General features: G+C 36.7%; 1 long non-coding RNA gene across 1 annotated transcript; it reads left to right on the top strand.

The window, feature by feature from the left end:
• The first annotated feature begins 888 nt into the window (after nt 1-888).
• On the top strand, nt 889-6,823 carry LOC124165748. Its single transcript, XR_006866309.1, has 3 exons — nt 889-993; nt 5,014-5,097; nt 6,679-6,823. It is a non-coding gene; the product is annotated as an uncharacterized LOC124165748 (long non-coding RNA).
• Nucleotides 6,824-7,362: the final 539 nt, after the last annotated feature.

Genomic DNA, 7,362 nt, shown 5'->3' on the forward strand with positions numbered 1-7,362 from the left:
ATTGATGGTGTTCCAAAGCCCGAAATAACTGCGTCTTTCATATGTGTATAATAAAATGAATTATGTGGTAATAAACAGTTCAATTCTTCGGTGGCTATGTCAAATTATTTTGCGGATCTATTGTGCGGTTTCGCCAATATGACATAATTCGCCAGTATGAAATGAGATGTATCTACTTATTCATTCTTAATTTGGGTTGAATTATCATTAAATTAAAAAAAATCGAAAGAGTTCCTATTCTTACGCACCTATTCGTAGCTTGAATCTCTTTTCATACTTCTATGATAGCTTTTGTTTGACAATTCTACGCTTCACAATGATTTAACTGCATTCAGCGTCTTTTTGTGACAGCTTTTAACTGCAGTTTGTTGAAATCTTTTGATGTTGCTATGATTTAGTTAACATTTTGTCATGCCAAATGGTAATTCATTATTCCTCAGAATATTTAATAAGAAACCGATTATTATCATAGTAACTCGAATCGCGTTCTATCAAAGCCCTGTTTTTTAGAGACAGAACTTCATTTTTATAGGGGAGAATGATGTGGTTGAAAGTTTGAATAACTTTCCGTTTTATCGTTTTTTTTTCCGACAGCCCACAGATATGGAGATAGAGCGATGAAGGTTATTGAATTCTTGAAAGGAGTTGGACTCATCAAGGTCTTTCATTACCGTAATTTTATCATCAACGCATCATTATATTTAAAATGCCCTCAATGGCTACTTCTAAAGAATGCAAGAGTCTTAATGGCTAGTCTTTGAGATATCTTTTGATATGGAAAAAATTATCAATGAAAGATCCATCGGAAACTTCATTGAGGATTACGTGTGGGCGTTACTTTGGGAAGGGTGGAGTATGTAGTTGCTTGTCAGATTAGATTACGAATGAGGGATAGAGGGTGGTGGTAGGGGGTAGGGCTCACGGGTATAAATGGCGATGCCATTTCAGCAGCAGTACAGATCGAGGTTGCTGCAGCAGTTTTTATCTTGAAAGGTAAGTACTTTGTCACGCTCGAAAGCGTCACATTTATACTTTTTCTTAAAATTATACTGTTCGAGTGCTCCTCTAAGCTTCTGTTGGAGTTGAAAGCTCTTTTTTTTTAATATTTCTTCTTCTTGGGAAAGAACTGTTCATTCCCATGACTGGAGAGAAATATTTCAAATCAATAATTTTTTTAGTAAGTAGGTTGCGAATTTATTTGCGAAAATTTTCATCGCGTTAGACTTTGAAACAAAGAAACGCATACTTTTTTTCCGCTTTGTGATTCATCACCTACTTCTATTGCTATTCGCGGAGAAAAATCTGCGGCCTCGACCATGTCGTAGATAAGTTGGTGACGTCAACGATTTTTTACCTGAGCGGGTCACCGCCACTCGGCTACTCATGAGCCGCACACAATTCCCTCGCGTGGTTTCTTGATGTTTGCACTCTTGATAGGGATTCCTTCCTTCAATGAGCGGCTCTCTCTGAACGAGTTAGTGAGCCGGACGTCTAATGATCTCACCAACTCTCAAAAAGTGGACGGGAAATTTCGCATTGTTTTAATTTAAAACTTTCGAGGGAATGGCCGAATGCGAATTTTCGTCGTAATTTTAAAAATAATTTTTTCGTCGTAATAAGCCTTTTTTATTCAAAGCACTGCTTGTGACTTGTGAATTTGTACGCAGTCACCCCCACGAGTGAGCATTTTTCACCGGGGACGAAATTCGCCGTAAAAATTTCATTTGGGTTAGCTTTGAATCCCGTCTTAACCAAATGATTTTTCATGGCGAATTTTATTATTGGAGCGAAACTTCTCCTTTCCAATTTACGAATTCTATTAATAACTTGTTATATCGAGTGAGCTAGCCACATATCAGTTTTTCTTCTCGGGCGATGAGTATTTTTATGCACTAAATCCCTTGGTGAAGACAATTTTTACATTACTTATAGAAAATTTCATCAGTCGATACCAGACGACAGAAATAATAAGGGTAATGTTATGAATTTTTTAAATCCTGTATGAAGCATCTTTCGTGTTCTCGCAAAGTTTCGTAAAGTTTTTCCCTGTTTTCGGATAGATATAATTTCGTTTAATTAAACTGACTCATAAGACTTGCTATTGTTTCGTGGATAATGGTCGTGATTTATGCGACATTTTATTGATACTATCGGTCGGGCTCTTCTATTCAACACCACTGGGCAACAATCCTAAGATTGTAGAATCTGAGTTTTTCCCGGCGTATGCTTTGCAGGAATATTTCTCGGGTTTCCCACCGGGTGTCGTATCGGGTTGTAGTTCCCAACGTTAACCCCTGATGACGATGACGGACTTAGTCATGGAAACGTTGGGAACTACAACCCGATACTACACCAGGTGGGAAACCCGAGAAATATTCCTGCAATCCTAAGATTGGTTTGACGCAGCTCCCCACTCAATTATACCGTCGGCTTCTCTTTTCACACCTACGTATTTCTTCTCTTTCACATCCTTTTCATCCTGTTCCATATGTGTTATTCGCGGTCTTCGTTTCTTTTCATATCTTTCGTTTCTCCCATTCCTGCTATTTCCCTGTCTTTTGACGATTTTCTTCATCAGCAGGGCTATTCAGTAACTGTTTACGCGGCCGCGAAGACGAAAGGTTTCGTGACGGGATCGCGAAAATCACTTTGTTGCTATTCACTAAGGCATTTCGAACATTCCGCCGCGTAAAGTTTCGTGCTTCAGTTTACGCGAAGAAACGAAAACCGCCACGTGAACAGCAGCCAGACCGCAGTATATGACGGAGTTACATACTGTGTACGAGTAAACAGTAGTGTTCATTGTAGTTGTGGACGTAGCCTATTAAACTTATTAAACTGAAGCCCATGTGCAGGTTATAAAGTCTATTGAGAGTTGCGTTGGGGTTCTAAACTCTAGGTTCAGATGTTTGTTGAAACATTGAGTGCTGGAGTGTACACAAATAAAATCAGTATTGATTGTTAATTCTTGTGATGCACTTCATAATATGTGTTTAGGGGCTGGTTTTCCCTTCCCAGAGGAGGCTGATTATTTTGTTGATCCCAGCTCTTGCAGAGTCCCTAATTAATGAAAGAGGGATATTAAACAAGGCCAGAACTATTAGACAATTAATTATTAACAGGTTACCTAATGCTCAGGTAAATTACAAATTGATTCTCTAACATTGCTTTTGTTGGTGGTCAAACTACGATTTTCCACCTTAAAATTAATCATGGGCTCCCATGTAGAAAGGAATGGTCTAAAATGAAGTGAGAAAAGAAATATTACCATTAGGTCATGTTTCATCCATTATTTGTTTCATGCATTTATCTGTTACATGTATAAGACATCTAATTTCTTGCACCAGGTAGAAATTTCCCTCAACAATTATCACTGTTTGGCTCTCTATACATCTTGATTGTGAGGTACTTCAGGGTAAAAGTAGAACAGACATCACTGTTTATGCTATACTCCTCAGTTTATTTCAATTGCTACCCATGGCAGTTCTTCCTTTTTCTTAGGAACGGTAGAAAAAAATGTGATATTTTTAGATGCTGCAAATTTGCTACATGTATGATATTATAGCGTGATTGATTTTTAAGCATCCAAAATTATGAGGTAGTAACTCCTAATGAGGATATAAATTGTGAACATTGAAGTCATGGTTGCAACGTAATTATAGGCAATCCGTTTTAATAGATACTTATTTCTTTCTATATTGAGAGGTATAGTTCTTCACCTTATTTTCCGTCTTCTTAGTACCCTGTTACCAGCTCTTATCCCGTAAAGTTATCCTATCTTACGTACAGTCTTTCAATAACCAAGCAAACTATTCTTAGGACATCGCTGGCGATTGATAATAATTTTCAAATCATTTTACCACACTCATAAGGACTGTTTACATTACTATTTTCATTGCCTTTAACTAATTATCTAGCCAATTCTGCGAGAAACGATGTGAGGATACTGACTACTTCAATTCAAATACTTGCATATCATTAAAACGGGTCGGCCATAAGCAAATGCATAATAACGCCAAATTCCTTTCATTTACAAGTTTTATCCGAATTATTCGTTGCGATTTTTGGTATCTAATTGCATACGTATTTGCGACAAACTCACCTTCATCATTAATATACACGTTGTGCTCTCACTTAAATTTAAAAGTGTACAACGTACTTTTCATTAATCGACGTAATAACATAATAGCTTACCAGCCGAATCTCGCTCTATTTTTGCTTATCGAGGACAATTGCATGCCGATTTTCTCTGATTGGCTCGCGGTGACGTATTGGAGGAAAACTTCGGGTATCTTCGACTTCCCCCACTACCGCGAAGGGGAAGGCACGAAAATGTTTACGTGAAGCCTACTAGTAGCAACTACTCATTAGCCCTGAGGACGGAACCCGACTCGTGTTCCGAAACGTCTGTAGAATGGAGGGAGACCACCCAGCTGGAAGACCGAATAGCCTTTTTCGAATATATTCGACGGGAAAGCATCAGATTTAACTTCCTACTGAATAGCAAATTACGCGTCTTCGAATGTTAACGCGGCGTAGCCAAGTGAACGAAATCTTCCGTCTTCGCAGCCACGTAAAGAGTTACTGAATAGCCCTGGAGGCCTTAATGTGCTAAGTTATGGCCGATGAGGTCGTTTCCTCTTTTCTTTTAAGTTTTCACGAAAATTCCCTCTTACTCTTCTCATGACTTCCTCGTTGTTTACTCGGTCGATTTATTTAATCGTCATCATTCTTATATAACATGACTTCGGAAGCCTTAAATCCTTGAATTTTCCGTAGCTATCATTTAGAATGAAATCATTTGAAGAACCCCGGAATCGTATTATTTATGTGTTAAACTCAAGGTCTTACTCGCCGAATGAAGGTGTGGAAAAATCATCTGCCGGGGAATTGTTTCTATGCTTATTTCTGTCAAGTACATTACATTCCATGTATTCTATTCATATGCATTGAAATATTATTACTATTCAAGTATACACCTTACGATATACTTATTTTCTTGTTTTGTTACAGGTTGTAAAGCTTGTTTTCTGCTAACAATGGACGATAAAAATCGAACCAACCAATGCAATCCCAATAATACTAAAACGGGACCTGGTTAGTATTTAATGGTAGTATTTAATAATAATGGTATTTAGTTAATAAAATAAAGGAAAAGGAAACTGCCAACATACTAGCCCGCAAACCGCCTCTATAAGCGTTTGGCGGGGGTTACTGAGACACCAGCAGTAGCGGATACAGGAAACACTAAAGGGGTGGGGTAGTAAAGATACCTTAAGCTACCTTTAATTTTATCGCAATGAAAAATAATCTAGTCTCATGGAAAGCTTAAGAAAGATTTATTTAAACTAATTATTCACATATGCAACACAATGCCATCTTATGACATACAAAAGTTACAATTGTGGTTCTGCAATGTTTGGCAATGAAGGGGGGGGAGCGCGCCCCCCATATGTATCCGCCAATGAACACCAGCCGAAAAAAATGAAGGAAATGCGCTAGCGGAGTTCCGTTAAGAATTTATCAAAGCCTTAATTGTTCGGGGGGGAAAAAAGAATTCTCATACCTATCCGTTCGGCAAAATATCTCTCTTAATTTATCATTTCTGTCGGACCTGGAAATGCAAAAGGTTCTAAAATGATATCCTCCGTGTCCCTCTGAATGATATAGGTACAGTCTCAATCGCTCAAGAAATCTAAGCAAAGCGTGTAACCTCCCAGCATAATTAAATGAAAATCTGTGTAACGCTTTATGTAGGACCTTAGCAATTTTTGATGAATCGCGCAGCTTTATTTTTATTTTTATGAAGTTCACGGATTAGGTTTTTCCGCGCCAGATCCCATATGCTGGCTGCATATTCAAGGTGTGGCCGAAGCGCGAAGTAGAACCCCTATTTTTACTTTGATGTTGATATTTCACTTTCAATGTTAATGTGTAGTTAATTGTTGATAATTTCGTCACTGATAATATTTTTAATAGTAATTTTTAACTCTCCACAATATGTGCCGAGAAAAACGATAACTTCAGGAAAATCAATTTTTTGTTGTAACTATGCGGTATAGAAATGAAACACAAGTACAAATAAAAAAAAACGAATTATTTAACTACATTCAATGCAAGTATCATAAATAAATATGTAAGAAAATCTCCAGGATTTTATAATATTGCATTTCAACAATTAGATCAAGAATTATAATTTACGAAGCAATATTGAACATAACGATGGCTATAATAATTAGATTCATTATATTTAATAACAACGTAAAAGTACACGTATGATACATTAACTATTAGAAAGTACTGTAATTTTGAGATTGAGCATAAAGTTTGCATTATACATTTCTACAGGCTTTACTCAGAGTTTCAGCGTTAGTTTTTTGTTGCATTAATTGAGATGTGTTGAGGCATGAATAATTTCTGTGATTTGACGTTTATTTTTATGATTTTCATTTCGTGGATCACAATGATTAGTTATAGTAATTTATGCAAAATAAATATCCTATTCTTTGCCTGAATTTTTGCTGTTACAAAAATGTTTTACTTTTAAAATATTTTACTCCAGTAGTTGTGGCTGTGCTATTTCATTCAATATGGAACTCTTATGAAAATTGTAGTGTGTGGAGAAATGAGTGGGAAGAGATGTTTATTTTCCTATCACCATTTCCTTTGAATTTCTAGGCCACCAAGCTGGTTACCATGGAGCCGGAACCAAGGCAGACCTAGATAACCATGGAAACCAGAAGAATCCAAACAATCAAGAATTTAAGGGCAAAAAGTAATCATGTATAGCTGAAACAAAATAAACATTATTTTGTAAAATTTCTACGCTGTCGTCTTCATTTGTAGTTAAAAAATCTCATACATCAATGATAAGTGTGATATTCGTTTATTATTCTGCTCGAGATATTAAATGCTCTATTAGCGGTAGGCATTGCTGAAATATAGCGAAAAAGGAATAATAGTAACGAGGGCCGTTGAAATACTTCGAATTTTCAATAATAAAATTATGGAGTTGAAAACTTTTATTTCGTTGGAAGTTCTTTTATATCAGACTTCCAAAATATTTTTTAGTATTACAAGTATAACCATGCAGACCTCATAATGAAGGATTGCAGCCGAACCGCTAATTTTTTTGCACTGCCGGGTCATTAAAAGTAAATAACACAATTTATTTGACGCTTGATATGCTCCTTTTTTCCACCGTATCCTCAAGAACCTGCGACAATTGCAAATGGCGTGGGAAATTCCGTTTTCAATGTATCCCACGCGTAAAATAAGCAATAGTGTGCTACTAACAATTAAAGAAAGGGTTTCTAATGGACATAAAATTTGACACCACTCGTCAAAGTAAACGCCAGAACT

This window comes from Ischnura elegans, chromosome 9 (assembly GCF_921293095.1).
Source record: "Ischnura elegans chromosome 9, ioIscEleg1.1, whole genome shotgun sequence".
NCBI classification, from domain to species: Eukaryota; Metazoa; Arthropoda; class Insecta; order Odonata; family Coenagrionidae; genus Ischnura; species Ischnura elegans.